Raw genomic sequence first — 16,547 nt, forward strand, 5'->3', positions numbered from 1 at the left:
CTCATTACTAATATGTGGTGGTGCCACAGCTTCTGCAGAAGAGACTGGTTCTAGATTCCATGTTGTTAGCTGCTGGGCTGTATCGCTTTAATACATTTGCTTTTACAAGATATCCCAGGCATCCCACATTTGAAAACTGTAAGTCATTGTTTACATTTTGTGGACCCCTGGATCACATGAAGTGGTGCTACAAATTCCCATGAGTACTGGCTGGTATTTTACGATGTCTCAGTCTGCCCTGTTGAGCTCAACGCCAAGGAAAGATTTCCTGCATGAACCTGGGAAGAGCGACGAACTTAGTTCTGCTCTGTCTTACCTCTGCTGCGGGTGTAATCCTTGAAGCCACCACAGCTCAGTGCATGAGTGGTTCTTAGCTGATGCTCCATCGTCGGCAGGCTCTGGACTTGGATGCTGGCTGACCTCTATGCTCCCACTGCTAAGGATAAATATTTGTAAAATGTCGAAGCAATGAATGAAAATACTTACTATAGACTATTTGAGTCTTTTCCTTGGAGAAACAAAGAGATATTTTGTTCCAAAGAAAGTAAACTTAACATTTTTAAGTTTTAATTTTTTAAAAAAATTATTTTAAGTTTAAATTTTTATTTCAAGTTTAATATTTAGAGGCTTTAGAAAGGTAACTGAGAAACGGAGTGAAATAAGCTGCATTGGGAATATACTTTGAAATACAGAGTAAATATGAATCCATGATTAATCAGTTCAATAGTTCTGTTTCATTATTTCCAAAAGACCGTAACTGCCAAGTACTTAAAATAGGATTTACATATTTGTGATGTGAAGTGGAGGCTGTAGATCAGAGGTTAATTGCCTCCCAGACCATTTAAAGGCTGTTCTTGGCTTAAAATATCAGGGAACGGGAATAGAGGGTGACCAACTTCAGGAAAAATTATTTTTATATTTATTGGCAAAATTAGCACGTGTTGACTAGCATTTGTCTGAGTGGCTTATTCCTGATAAATAGCATCATGTGTTAAGTTGAGTTTGGGTCCCCATGGATGACTGGACTAAATTTGTTTTTAAGCTTGAAAGCTTTCTAATTGTCTGTATAACCATATAGCATAATTGATGCTGTATATTAAAAATAACCAACTTGAACACATTGAGTGACTTTTTCCTCTAGTAACATAAAGTCATCTGAGTATTTATGGAAATAAATTTGAACAGCCATAGGTATAATAATTAATAATATAGTATCTATGTTTTTCAGCACAAATGATTTAGTCATTTCATCAGTTCCAAGCAGTGCAATGTCTATTATAATACTTGAAGTAAAATAATTTTTATGACTTACATGCAAATTGTTGTTTTGATTGCATCCTTTTCATATTATCATCATGAAAAGTAAAATTCTACTAATTCATAAACACCATCCTCTATTCCTAGCTAGAACTCATTTTTATTCTGAGCTACTTAAAGATCTATTGTGGTACTATTCAAATGACACATTCTATATATTGCTATATATTATGGCTATATACACAGTAATGTCCCATTGTTTGCTCTTTTCAGATGAAGTATACTTTTATCAAAACAATAATTTTTATAATTATTAGAAATTATAATTAGAATTAAAATAATAATTTTTACATTATGAGAAAACATGTTTTAAATATCTTTGCATTCTTTATTTATCCCAGTGCTCTGTCAATAGGACATGTTTGCTAAGAGTCTGTGGAATAGGCAAGTTAATGAATTTGTACCCCTTTATTAACAGACTTTATCCGAGAATAATACAAGTATAATGCAGTTCTCTGAAGCAGCTGATCTGAGAGGTTTCCTTCAGGATGCTGAACCAACCCATTTATTTAGACAGCTTACAACTTCAGTATAAAATGAAACAAGTGGAAATAATAATTCTGTATATAGATGAGTATTAAATTTATTAAATAGGTATACTGGATAACAAGATTGTACCACCTCTTTACCTCTTTAGATTTTGCAGTTGCAAGATCTAATTATACGAATAAGTCATGTTCTGTGGGCTGTGTTATCTTTATTCATATGCTGTAAATCAAGAAAAACATTCAACTTTGTTATTCATAAGACATAATATCCAAATGATATAACCGTAAAGCAATTTTAATAGCTTTTAATTTCATTTTAGCAAAATTCTGGAGAGCATGTTGCTCCAGTATTAAAAATTTATTGCCATAACATCTTGAATTGTTCTTATTATTGGGAAATAATGGGATCACCTTGAAAGAGATCAGCAGAATTGTTCACTGTGCTTGTCATCCATGGGCTTTAGTTAACTGTAGGCTGCAGGACTGGAGAGACAAAATTACACAAAGGTACAGACAGTGGACTGCCAGTAGAAACTTTCCATTCAAAAAGTTTCTTGTATTTTAAAATAAACTGTTATGCAGCCCATTGATTCACTGGTGGTTTATGAAGCATTCAAAACAAGGAGGAATATGAGACTCACGAAAGTAAAGGAAGGCCGTGAGCAAGAAAGATTAAAAAGGTAACCCAAAATGCAGACAGTACCAATATCAACTAGACGGATGCCCAGTTTTCAAATTTGAAGGCAACTGAAAGGACATTTGTTTAAAATGGTACCTTCTTGAAGTACACAGTGGTCCGATGTAAAACAAAACAACAGTGCTAAATTTAAAAGACTTCATCTAATATATTCTATAAGTTATTTAATGGCTTACTTCTCAGCATATTTTATATAAAAACATAACAGAAATTTAAATTAATATACACTTTTTGGCTAAGTTTTTGAAAGGCCAGACATTTTCTTCTTTCCAAAGATATAATCAGTTCTCATCATTTTTGAATCAAGACTGACCCAGCAAATTAAAAGTTCAGACTCCCTCAATTTGTATTATTCAGGATTTTGAATGAACTAATTAGTTTCTTATATCTAGACACAATTTATATTGTATCTCCGTGTTGTGACAAATGAGTCCTTTCAAAAAACAAATGATTAAATAAAAAAGTAATGAAACTGTCCTAAGTTATAAGTTTTAAGACAAAAATAAAGCAGACTGCTATGTGGATAGCAATCAGCAAAAACGGAATCTATTTGGGAGGGCAGGTGTGGATATAATTCTCCAGGAATATAAGTGTGGCTTAAAGTCTTCCAAAATCTTTTTTTAAAAGCCATTCCAAAATTATTTGTATCCTGTACATAAAGTGGCAGTACACAGAGAGCTAAAAGTAGGTATTTTCAGAATTCTGTTATCATCAGTGCATCACTGTGTTAGATGAGGACCCACTAGAACTGGCACTGTGAGGCACAGATTTTCTTTCCGTGCCTACATAAATGGGACAGCCTTGGTTTTCATCACTGTCGTATTCAAGTAGACTTTAAATATGGAATTTTTGTGACCTTTCTGTATTCCAAACATAGCAAGCTTTATTAGAAGTCATGGCAGGATAGCAGGAGAATTTCAGAATGGTATGACTCATTAAGAAAGGTTTTTTTTTTTTTCTTTCCATTATGAAAAACAAAGCTGTAGTCCTTGTGTGGTTGCTTGCAGGCCTAGTTCTATAACTTTGATTTCCACTAAGCTTGACAACCCATGGAGGATTATCCCAGTGAATGGCATAGCAAATAACTCATGTCCTTACTTGGGACAGTTAGGTTTTTGTTGTACCCATACTTGAGTTTGCAAAAAGGTTTGAAAAATTTATGTTAGGATATTCAGCCTAGGAGGTTGTACTATCAGCTGTTTGCAAATTCAATACTCCAGTGTGGTAACTATTCATAAGGGTAACTGTTTATTCCATTCTATATAGACTCAATAATGTTATTTGCTAAAGATTATAGCACAAATTAGTAGCAATAAAAGATGATTTCATCTTCATAATCAGCAGTTTTCAGTGTTCACTAACAACTTCACAAATGGTGTAAAGCTTAAAACTGTAGGGTCATCTATAAAAACCCAATAAAAGGAAACAGTTGACAGCAGTTGATAATACGTTTCTTTGACTGTTTTCGCATATGTAGTAATACTAATAGTAGTAGGAGTAGTAGTAGCAGCAGCAGTAGTAGGAACTGGAGGTAAAGGAGGAAGCCAAGTATGACCATTTAATAGGTACTGCAATAATGTACTAAGTACTTTACATGCATTATTGCACGTAATGCCCAGTAGATGTTTTATCGTTAGTACTAGGAGGAATTTCAAGATATTAAGAAACTGGAGTCTGAAAGCCCCCAGAATATATTGTTTAACTTATTGCCATCGTTCTGAACCAACTGAAAGAAATAAGAAAGAAGAGTAAGTCAGATGATGGCCACATATCTTCTTTTTATTCATAAAAGCGACATAGAAGAAAATCATATTTCTGACAAGTGGGTTTCCCAATGATCTGCTAAATTAGACACATTGACTTACCCTGGAGGAACAGAGTAGAGTTTATGTTCCTTAAGATTCCTCCCTCCCAAGAGGAGGAAACCAGGCAGACCTGAGCTGTGTGGGATGAGCTTCTCCTTCCGCTCACCAGTCAGGTTGGGGATCCCTGCTCCTGGAGCAGAAAGAATGTGGGACTGTAATAGGCCGGCAGGGTAACACTAACGTGATGCGAGACTGGAGAAGAAAGCTCCTCCATATTCCACAGTCTCAGATTGTTGACTCTGTTGCTGTTGTTTACTTGCTTGCTTAATCCACCAGGCTTAACCATTAAGCCCATGTTCAAGGTGTGGTGATAGTTTTCTTAAAATATGTGACCAACAATCCGTCAAATCAAAGACTCCTGTTCCCTTCCCAATAAGGTTATTCCCTAAATGTAAATCTAAAAGGCTTGGAGTTGGTCCTTCAGAGCGCCTGTTAACAGTAGAGACTTTTCCCTCAGAGGGCAATAAGTTCATGTCTTTTCTCAGAAGATCTACTACAGCACACGATACATTACAAGAAAAAGAAAGCAAGCATATTTCATTATATTATATTATCATGGCATTATATTTCTCCAGAGAGGCAAGGTTCATATTAGATTTTCCATTAGGCCTTGAATCTTAGTCTATTTCCATCCATCATGCCAAATATTTCTGCAGCAATTCTTTCTATGGACCAATCTGATAATGAAAGGAGAGAATGTATTTGAGGATACGGGAGAATCAGCTATGAAGTGGTTAAGGGCACGTTGTTGAAGGGATAAATGGATATTAAAAAAATATGAAACAGGTTGTTGGTAGTAGCTGACCTTTAGTTACAGAAGAGTGAATGGAAGCACTGCCCATATCAAATGTAACATCAGTTCCAAACTTTAATAAATTGCCTTTAACAGATAAGACTAGTTTTGTCATTAAAGTGTAAAAAGGTTTGAGTGCGATCACGCTTTAATCTGTTCCTTTATTTTGAAAAGTGGCAATCTGGTTCTTTTTCAAGACCGCATTTTGTTTGTGTGCCTTTCCTTCAAGATCTAGCAAGTGACACATCATGCAATTCAAATTTAATTTAATCTTTGCTTGGCTTCTTTAATTAAAATAGAGAGAGGATGAGGTCTCTTACATTGTCTATAAATACATCTTTCATAAATAGAACATTTATAAAAGTGCTGAGTATGTTATGAGTGATGAAGTCTATTCAAAATTGAGATCAGAAGATGTTCATCCATTGACTCAGATGAGGCAATAGCTTCCATGTCTATTAAATTTTAAAATAACAAACCGTTCTTATGAAACAATCTTATAGCAGGTTTAATTTTTCCCAAAGCTATATACAAAACATTATTTTCTGAGTTTGGAGTATGGCTCTTCTCTTTAGGTAGGTAGAAAGATCAATTTATTAAAACAGTACTTACTGGTTTCTAACATGTACCTGGGACCTCATAACAAAAATTAAGTTTGCACTAAGGAACATGACACAGTATTCCAGGATAGTAGAGTCTAGTTGTAAATATGTGATCTAAATTTGTATTTTAGGCAAATATTTTATGAAAAATTGGAAAATACTGTGGTAAACAAGTAAGAACTGGGAATTAGGGGGTGTAATGTTTAAAAGTAGAATAAATGAATGTTGAGATGTTACCGTAATTATTGGTATGGGGCATTTACAGCATATTTATGTCATTAAGTGAGTTTAAAAATGAAAAAGAAAGATCTTGAGTAAAACTGAGTTTGTTTCTGAACACTGAGTTTGGACATCATACTGCTTGGACATCACTGTGGAGATTCCTAGTAAGCAGTTGCAAATCTGGATCCCATGCTCAGATTTGAGATACATTAACTTTCTTGTGATAATTGAAACATAACTAGCAGAGCTACCCCTCTTATTGTTGGTAAATCAGCCATAGAGTAAGTAAGAGTAAGATAAGTTGATAATTATGGAAAATGGTAAAATAATAAAAAAGGTTTTCAAGGCAGTAGTCTTCAAAGAATTCTGAGGAAAGAATATCAGGGCAACTGTAGGAACCAATGATCCAGACAAACCTCAAACTATAGGTGTCAGGCCAGGTGTGGTGTCTCACGCCTGTAATCCCAGCACTTTGGGAGGCCGAGGCGGGTGGATCACCTGAGGTCAGGAGTTCGAGATCAGACTGGCCAAGATGGTGAAACCCTGTTAGCTGGGCATGGTGGTAGGCTCCTGTAATTCCAGTACTCGGGAGGCTGAGGCAGGAGGATCGCTTGAACCCGGGAGGCGGAGATTGCAGTGAGCCAAGATTGTGCCATTGCAGTCCAGCCTGGGCAACAAGAGTGAAACTCTGTCTCAAAAAACAAACAAACAAACAAAAAACAAAACAAAAAAACTATAGGTGACATATAATATCAAACATATTTCTGTTAGTATTAAATTTAGATAAAGTTTCTTCATTGCTATTCTGAGACTAAAGGAAATAAGAAACAGCTCTATGGATGTATGTTATTGAGCATATGAATGGTGACCTGGGCAGTATAGGTAACATCTCGGAAGTGATGGTTTGAAAATGCTCCCCTCATTGGTTCCTGTAAAGACATTTTTCTGCCTTACTTGGGTTATACTTGGGAGACTCCGATTATTATTAGTCAACAGTAGGACTCAAACAGCTGTCTCTGAGTCAATTGGCCATAGATATTGGTAGTTTTGTCTCTTGCTCGTTGGTTTATTTCATTCAGAAGGATCATGATGACTTCTTTTGTTTCTTTTCAATTTCCTACTCACTTTCAGTCATAAATCAACCTGTAAGGTCCCAGCTGACAACTAGGTGAGTATTAGACAAGCCTGGGTACTGTGAATTTGGAGTGAATTAAGTATCTGCCTTTTCATCAGAGATAGGGACTCATTTCCAATGTAGTAGAAGATGGCTTTCTTAGAAAAAACATATTTCTACTTTTATACATCAAACATGTCTATCTACTTGCAAACAAAAAATAACCAAGTCTATTGCCCAATCACTGTGAATCTACCTATTCTAAAATTGAAGTTAAATTTTATGATGCTGTTACACACATTACATTTTTTCTTCCCAAATGCATGCATAAAATGTTATTTTGTGGAATTCAAAAATTTGGAGGAGGTTATATATGTTTGTGTGTGTCTGTGCATGTGTGCTTGAACACATCTAATTTAACCACTTTAATTTAGTCAAGTTGCTAACAACTTTATTCATAGGGAAAGGGAAAATATCTCATATTATAGATAAGGAAACTGAGGCTTGAAGAGTTAATAAACTCCAATTACATAGTAAGTTCCCTGTCAAATTTGACTTTGTATTATTGCACTCAAAACAGTCCCTGGCCATTAGCAAACCCAAGAGGAAGTTTGTGACTCAATGAACGACTGTAATTAATCACACTGACTTGCATAGTCACAAAATGTGCTCCAAAAATGGTCCATCAGGTGCCAATATTTCTGGAACTTAATGCATACAACATGCATTTTGATTCTGGTAATGCAAAATGTGGGAGTTTTTTAAAATGTCATTTAAAATATCTTCATAGTTATCATTTATCATTTTATCTCAAGAGCAGCTAGAAATACTATATATATGTAATCAATTCCCTAAATTTGTATAAAGAATTATCATCTTTATTTGAAAAGGGGTATAAACTACCATAAAGGTCAATTGTTTAAGGTGGTTGAGAAAATACAAAAGCTGGATTATTTCAGTTATGAAATCGAATAGTATTAACACTAGCTTGTTGAAGGAAACAGCTGGATACCTGAATCCCTGGCAGCATGCATTTTCACCAACACTTTACTTTTTCATTGACATGATGGATTTCACTAAACTCATCTATTCATTCAGTGAAATAAATATTATCAAAAGCCTATTGTTCATTGGTCAACAACAACAAAAATTGTTCAGTTCCTGACTTTATTATGAGAACAGAATGCACTTTTATCCTTTCCCTGTCAACAGCATATTTTGGTATTTTGACAATGGAAAGAAAATGAATTGCATTATATTGCAACCAACATCATTTTAATAATTTTATCCTTTTGGCGTATGCAAATTTTCCCTAGAATATAAAAAGAGTTCTTCTTGATATAAGCACATGTTTGGAACTAATTTAGAATCACCGAGCCAATGCCTAAGAAATCAATAGTGGAATCCCAGTTTATACAAGTCTTGGCCAAACAGAATTCTTCATAATATGTAGACCTAGCTATAGAGGTTCAATGGTAAATTTTCTAGTATTATTCAATAAATACAGTCCATTTCATTTGTGTAACTCAAGTAACTTTTAGGTATTCTCATGCATTTTGAACCTCTTATAATTTTTGTGCTTCTCAAACTCTCAAAGGCATATGGTGATATGATGGACAATCCTGAAACAACAAGAGAAACCAGATAAATCTCCTAGGATCTTTTATTTGACTCAAATATTTACATGGAAATCCAGTTTTATATTTTAAAAATGATAATTTTAGATAGAAAAATTCAAGTATCACATAATTTTTGAAGAAATTTTAGAAAGGAATCTTACAGTGAAATTCCACTACTGCCTGCCTGCTCAGACCCAGTTTCATGCATTCACCAAGTGGCACCTCCTGCTCCAGGCCTTTTAGAGGACATCTCATTATCTACATATGCCTTCTTTCTCACAAATCGCAGCTTTTGCCCTGAAATGGCTCAGCACAGAATATCATTCTCTTGCATCTTTTCCTGGCTAACCTGTATTCCTATAAGACTGTATTAGTCTGTTTTCACACTGCTGATAAAGACATACCCAAGACTGGATACTTCATAAAGAAAAAGAGGTTTAATGGACTCACAGGTCCATGTGGCTGAGGAGGCTTTGCACTGATGGTGGAAGGCGAAAGGCACTTCTTACAGCAAGAGAGAATGAGAACTAAGCAAAAGGAGTTTCCCCTTACAAAACTACTAGATCTCATGAGACTTATTCACTACCATGAGAACACTATGGGGGAAACCATCCCCAAGTTTCAGTTATCTCCCACTGGGCCTCTCCCACAACATGTGGGAATTATGGGAGCTACACTTCAAGATGAGATTTGGGTGGGGACACAGCCAAACCATATCAAAGACTCACTGCCAACTTCATCTCTTCTCAAACCTTCCCTACCTGCTTTTATGGAGCCATTCCTGTGCTCTGGATTGCCACAGCTTCCCATTTGTAGTTCCTTTAAAGCTTTCCTTATGCTATATTGTAGACTTATCCACCACTTTTACTAGACAATGTGCTTCTTGAAGACAAAAGCAACATATTTTATCTTTGCATGTCTACCTTTTAATCAATTTATACTTTCTTTCTCATCTCCCCACAGCCCTTAGTAAGGTATTTAATACCCATATGCAATCTGGCTGAGGTTTGGACTTACTAAAATCACTCTATCATAACATCTTATAAATATTAAATATTAAGATATTTATAATTTATGTCATACCTGTTTCTAAAAGTAATGAGGCAGCTTTAAAATGTACCTGAGCAAATATATATCACAAACCCAAGACTAGGTAACTAAATTATATCTTATGGATCTCATTTAGTTGTCATTAACTTTGTCAGCTTTGAATGTGTGAAATTATTAGTTGGACATTAAACCTTAATGTGAAATTATTTGGAAGTTATCTTTTGTCTTTGTTCAGGAGAGATAGTGTGTTATCAGTATTTTGGAATTTAGCATAACAATGTCATGTACCAACTGTATGGGGACCAATTGAATAACATTACAACATCACTCCAGGAAGTAATTCTTGTCACAAATATTTCCAGAGGTAATTCTTGATTTAGTTATTTTGCCAGTGGATGTGTCAAGTTCCATATAAATGAATGTTGGTTCCCCTGTGGAAAGAGAAAATTAGTAACTAAAAGAGGAGCCTTTAAAGGGGCAAAACCTTTTAAAAGTGGTCCATTTCTATATATTCCTACATGGAAGAATATGGCTGGAAACCTTAATTTATTATGAAGAGGCCAACACATATTATTTTTGATTTTGAAAAAATTGAAGTTAATGTATTTTGTAACACATAAAGATTATTAACATAAGGATAAGCGGTATAGTATATGAGAAGAGAAAAATATAAGATTTTTTTTTCTAGGTTGGAAGAATCTCTTCACTTGTTCATGCCAAAGAAAAGCTTTCAATTTTTTTTCAGCTTTCAAATCATGCACAGTTATATTTGTTAAATATGATATGCAAAGTTTTGATTATTATAATGGCTAGTATGTAAATGATGCTATTTAACAAACTTCTATCTGGATAACATCTGCTATAGTAAAAACATACAATTTTTATCATTTCAACCACAATAGTATTTTCCCTTTTATGGCTTATATAAATTTGTATCTACACCACACACTTTCAGTACTTATACCATAGGTTCTTTTGTCTACCTCTCTAGCTATCTATACAATAACGACAAAAACAACAAAACCAAGACTTACAGCAATGGATGCCTCCCACTGCTGCAGCTGGGTTCAAGATCATAATAATATTCATTGACTCCTCTGGCAGCAATTCTGGTTTACAGTCATCCTCAGACATCCTGTTTGCTGGTCTAGGCTGCTTGCCTAATGGGGAAATCACTGATGGGTCTGAGCACCTGGTTACCATGCCCTTGATGATTGCTAATATTGTCTTTTCATGGTTTATTACCAAGCATGCAAACACCAAGAGGTGCCTAGTGGCTTCCTTGAATTCCAAACATTCCTCCTACCACCATTATATACAGAGCCCTCGATCTACTTCTGAGCAACAGGGTTAATTACCGCTGCCAGTGTAATAATTCCCCTTTAAACTCGAGATCTACTGGCATAAAGAACCGTGAATGACTAGGTGTCATCCATAGCATTAGGCTAGGTGAACTCTGAGTGTGTCACCTGATGGAAGGTCCTCCCCACTGAGAACCAGGATCTTTAATCTGGCAGATCCTAAAGTTGAGCAAACAGGCAACAGAAATTCCCCAAGTGAGCAACCGCGAGTGAGGATGAGAGGGTGTGACAGGTGTGGCTGATAGCCTATCATACCCTCCTCATCTTCAATGCCCCAATACTTAGCATGACTTCTGGCTGCCAGCATCTGCATGTCTTTGCTGGAATGCCAGGGAATTAAAGCCTCCAGGAGCAGTCCTCAACAAGTTACTGGCTGGAGTTGGAATAAGAATGTCTCAGATCCCTCACTTCTTGGTGGCATAACTCTGAGCCATGTGTTTTACATGGGCTCACAGAGTTATCCTAGGAGATACAAACTTGTTATCCATAGTGGAAAGAGTGTGATACAGCAGCATTTATTATCCCCTTTCCTTTTCTGTCTCACTTCTTCACACCCCCATTGGTGTGCACTTCACTTCTACATACATTTGGATCCTCGTTTCAGTTTCACCATTTGAAGGAAGCCCCCATTAATTCCAAGATGCCATTTATAATTCTAGCCCTTGGTTACTGAGTCCAAGCATTCTAGCTTAAGGATCATGGCACCACATAATTGCTACTAGTTTAAAATATATATCACACCTTGAAAGACAGTATTCTGAACCTACAGTGTCACTCTTCTCAACCTGGTACTTATAGATGTTATGTTTAAGAAACCATTCCACATTCTGTCATGCCAGCTGCTTCAGGATGAGGCAGTCTACTGAGAGAGCCAGTAGATTTTGTGGTCAGGTGCTCATCGTTGCACATTCTTCACCATAAAGTGGGTCCCTTGGTTAGGGCAACGTTATGTGGGATAATGAGAATTGAAACCCTCTGAGCCCTCACATACTGACGCTGCCTGAGGGACTGTGAAACGGGATGACAAACCCATACATGGAGTATTATCAATCTCACCGAAGATGAACTGCTGTCACCATCCCCACTTTGGTGGAAGATTTCAATATCATCAAGTTGCCAAGGAGTGGTATCTTACCAAGACACGATGTGAATCTCTGCTGCTGCTGACAGGCCATACATTTAATAGTGATAGTTAAATCAGCCTTGGTGAGAAGCAGCCGATGCTGTTGACCCATGCATACTCTTAATCCCTCCTACCATGGCTGGTCCATTCATGGGCACATTGTGTAAGCACTTGAGTGGCACACTGTAGAGGCTAAGCAGCATCCAGTGGACTGGTCATCCTCTCTACCTAATTGTTGAGAGCCCCTCCTTCAGAATTTGATGGTCATAGGAAGCTCTCAGGCAAAGAGTTGCAACTGGACATCACTGGATCAATGTGCATATAAATGTCTAGTACCAAGCAAATGTAGGTAGAGCAATAAATGTGGGTACTACAATCCTGGACATCATAAAATACATTTCTCTTTTCATCCTCCTAACAACCTTCCTGAGAATTAACTATCAAACTTACTTTAATCCAATTAGTTAACTTTCTATTAATTGACTCATAGAATCTAAATAACTTCCTATAAAACTTCAGTGTTTTGATTCAAAAGCCATGTTACTTTCACTAGGTCCAGCAGCATCTAGAGCTCTCCAATAGCATATTTCCTTGATAAATTTCTGTCTTTGGTTTCAGAACAGTGAATAGAATATTGATCATAGCTGGGCCTCAATCCTTCCCAGAATATGGTAATTTAGATATTATGAAGACATTAAGAATGTGTTATAAGAAATGTCAGAGCTTCCAATAAATCTCCAGAAAGCAGAACAGAAGCCATAATGTTTCCTGTTCAGGCTGAAGGAAATTACTTTCTGGTTAGGAATTAGGAAAAAAAAAAAAAAAAGCCACACACACTTAAAAGTCATTCTTTCAGAGAAAAAACTGGTAGCAACAAGTTAGAAAGTCACAGGCACAATGCATGTCCAGACACACACTTGCAAAATGACAATTTAATGTCAGCCCACTATGTGGATTGCATTGTGAACAGTTTTGGTTGACATTCCCATTCCTTCTTTCAAGAGCTATTTAAGACTTAGGCCATGAGAATGGGCAAAAAATGAATCAAGCAACCCAAAAACAGAACATAGAAGGCTGAAGGGAGCCTCAAAGACAAGCGTATGGATCCTCATACTGTGAAGAAACCTACTGTCCCTACTACCTGGCTCGTTCCGTTGATTTACCATTGGGTTAGAGCATGTTGTAAGTCTCAGAATTGGTGCTTCATTACCAGAAATATAACCTGCCTGAAGAGCCACGGAACCCACATACTGCATCACGTGTGCAGTGGTAATTCAAATAAATAGTATTCTCCCCTCAAAAAACATTTTCAATTTTGGTGTTTTTTTTCTATAATTAAAAAGCAAGGCATCTTAAAATTTTCATTTTTGATTTCTGACACTCTCAACGTAGTCCTTTCAAACTCTCTTGAAACTTTCCCTCTCTCTTTGCCATTTCCCCACATAAATTCTAAGACATCCTACCTCTGTCTTTTTGAACTCCTTCATCCCAGCACTTTCTCCACCTTTTTTTTTTTTTCTTTTGAGATCGACTCTTGCTCTGTGGCCCAGGCTGGATTGCAGTGGTGTGATCTTGGCTCACTGCATCCTCTGCCTCCTAGGTTCTAGTGATTCTTCTGCCACCAGCCGAATAGCTGGGACTACAGGCATGGGCCACCATGTCTGGCTAATTTTTGAATTTTTAGTAGACATGGGGTTTCGCCATATTGGCCAGGCTGGTTTTGAACTCCTGGCCTCAAGTGATCCGCCTGCTTCTGCCTCTCAAAGTGCTGGGACCACACGCGTGACCTTTCGTGCCTGGCCTCTCCACCTTCTTTGTGCTCTTATTTTTCTCTTGTGAATAATTTTTCTTGTTTCAAAAAGTAAGCAAAATTTCTATAATTCAAAGAAAGCATATTATTGATCCTTGATGTATTTTGTTAAATTGTCTTCTCATACATTTTATTTTCCCATACTTTGACCAAATTTTAATTTGTTGTTGTCACACATTAATATTTGTCTTCCTGTTCTTGTAATACATTAATATTTGTCCTCAACCATTTTCCAAAATCAGAGTGAAGACCCCTTGCCTAACCCTGCTAGCATCCAATGTGATTTGAAATAATAAATGCTAGTGTGTGTGTATGTGTGTGTGTGTGTGTGTGTGTGGTGTGTGTGTGTGTGTGTGTGTGTAATCATTTACCAGTTAGGAAAAACTAAGGCTGCGTGAATTTATGCAAATTGGCTAACAGGCGGCTAGAAAGAAGCAGAGCCAGAATTTGAAACCGCGGAGTTAAGTCCTAGAGTCTGCACTCTTAATAACCATCCGGAGTGTCTCTTTCAAAAGAGCTCAGAGTGTCTTGGATGCTTGAGTTGTAGAAAGAGGTGGCCATACCAAGACAGCAGAACACGGTACAGCAGGAGCATGTTATAAGGTGATGAAGGAGGTTTGAGTCAGAAAACTGCCTTTATTTTTCGGTAGTGCAGAATATGACTATTTACTCTCATTTATATTTTATAAATCCTACCTGTAGTAATTGATACTCAGTTTGCAAATTATAAAATTGATGCCATCCAGTAAAGTGTTACCTTATGATGTGATTTCTTCCTATCTCTGGGAGAGTGAGGTGCTTGAACAGTCAAGGTCTTACACTCACTTAGAATCTGCCTTATAGAGGCGTTAATGAAAAAAAGTAAAATATTTCATTTACGTTACTGAAATTCTTAAACTAATAGTGGCTAACTTAAGAATTAAACATTAATTGATTTTTATTTTTTATTGCATATATGATACATAATCCTTAGAAAAACTTTGGGAAATAAAGATAGGCAAAACAGAAACATAAAATGACACGCTGTATTTTATTTTCTTCCTTTTATATGCACACAAATATTTGCAATCTTATAAAAGTCAAATTGTATCTTATACCATGCTCTCTACCCTTCTTTTCTTACTTAATATGTAATAAATACATCTCCAAATCAGTAAACTTAATTCTACAATGATATACTATCTACTTGCTAGTCTATTCTATTATTTTAATAAATATTGAGCATCTGTTAAATGGATACAATACCATTATGTATTGTTTATATAATTAGGATTTTTAAAAAATCCCTCTCCTCATAGAGCTTACATTCTAAGGGCAAGAGGCTACAATAAATAATCCAGGGAGTAAATCATGCCAGATGCAGGTAAGTACTGTGCAGAAAACTATTAAAAACTTACCAAGGAGTATGTGAGTTTCAATTTTAATTAGTCTTCTCAGAGAAAGCTTCAAGAAGAAGCTAATATTTGAGCAAAGATTTGACTTAATTAGTCTCCAGTAGTGGATACTTAGGCTGTAGTTATAGTCACAAACAATGAAGCAACAACTATGTTTGATTTTGCATATCTGCTCATTTATTCTCAGGCCCAAAGAAAAAAGCAAACTTTCTGGAATTCAGAAAAGATAATATTATTGATTCTTGACTTACTTTGTCAAATTGTCTTCCCACACATTTTATTTTTCCATATTCTTAACAAATTGTAATGTTGTCATTTGCTCCTTTTTAAAAACTTTGTTAATGTGATGGTGGAGAAATGTGTCTCTGTTTTTCATCTATTAAGAGATTTTATTAATTTTAAGCATTGTATATTTAATTAATATTATTATACATTAGTCATGCCCGAAAATTCATTTTTATAAAAAATATTATTTTTAAAGGAATATTTGATTTCTTCTGTTTTTAATCAGATGTGTGAAATACAAACAGGATCCAAACCATCATTTTGTATGAGTTTGTTTTCTTTCACATTCACTACCTGATAGCCTCTTAAAGGTAGTAATCTCACCAATGCGAGTTATAAAATGGCAGGTTAACATATTTTCTGTGTTCTTCTTTCTCCATTACAACCATGTGCCAGCATTTTTTACTCATAGCCTGTTGATCACTGCCTAGAACACTCTCCTTTATTTTCACTCCTTCCTCTTCTTTTTATTGGCCTGCGTATATCCTAATAATATTTCATATTTTATCTTAATGTCATCCACCCCAAAAGTTATTTCTGGACATCAGAAATGAGTCATCTATCTATCTTATTTATTTATTTTGATATGCCTTATGAAATGATTAGCACAATCAAGCTAATAAACATATGCATCACTTCTACTATGTCAAACTCAAATGGTAACTATATATATATATACCAATAGCTGCCATTTTAGTTTGGAATATATATATATATAGTTACCATTTTAGTTTGTGGTGAGAACACTTCAGATCTACCCTCTTAGCAAATTTCAAGTATACTATAAAGTATTGTTAACCATAGTTA

The sequence above is a fragment of the Nomascus leucogenys genome, chromosome 6, assembly GCF_006542625.1.
Source record: "Nomascus leucogenys isolate Asia chromosome 6, Asia_NLE_v1, whole genome shotgun sequence".
NCBI classification, from domain to species: Eukaryota; Metazoa; Chordata; class Mammalia; order Primates; family Hylobatidae; genus Nomascus; species Nomascus leucogenys.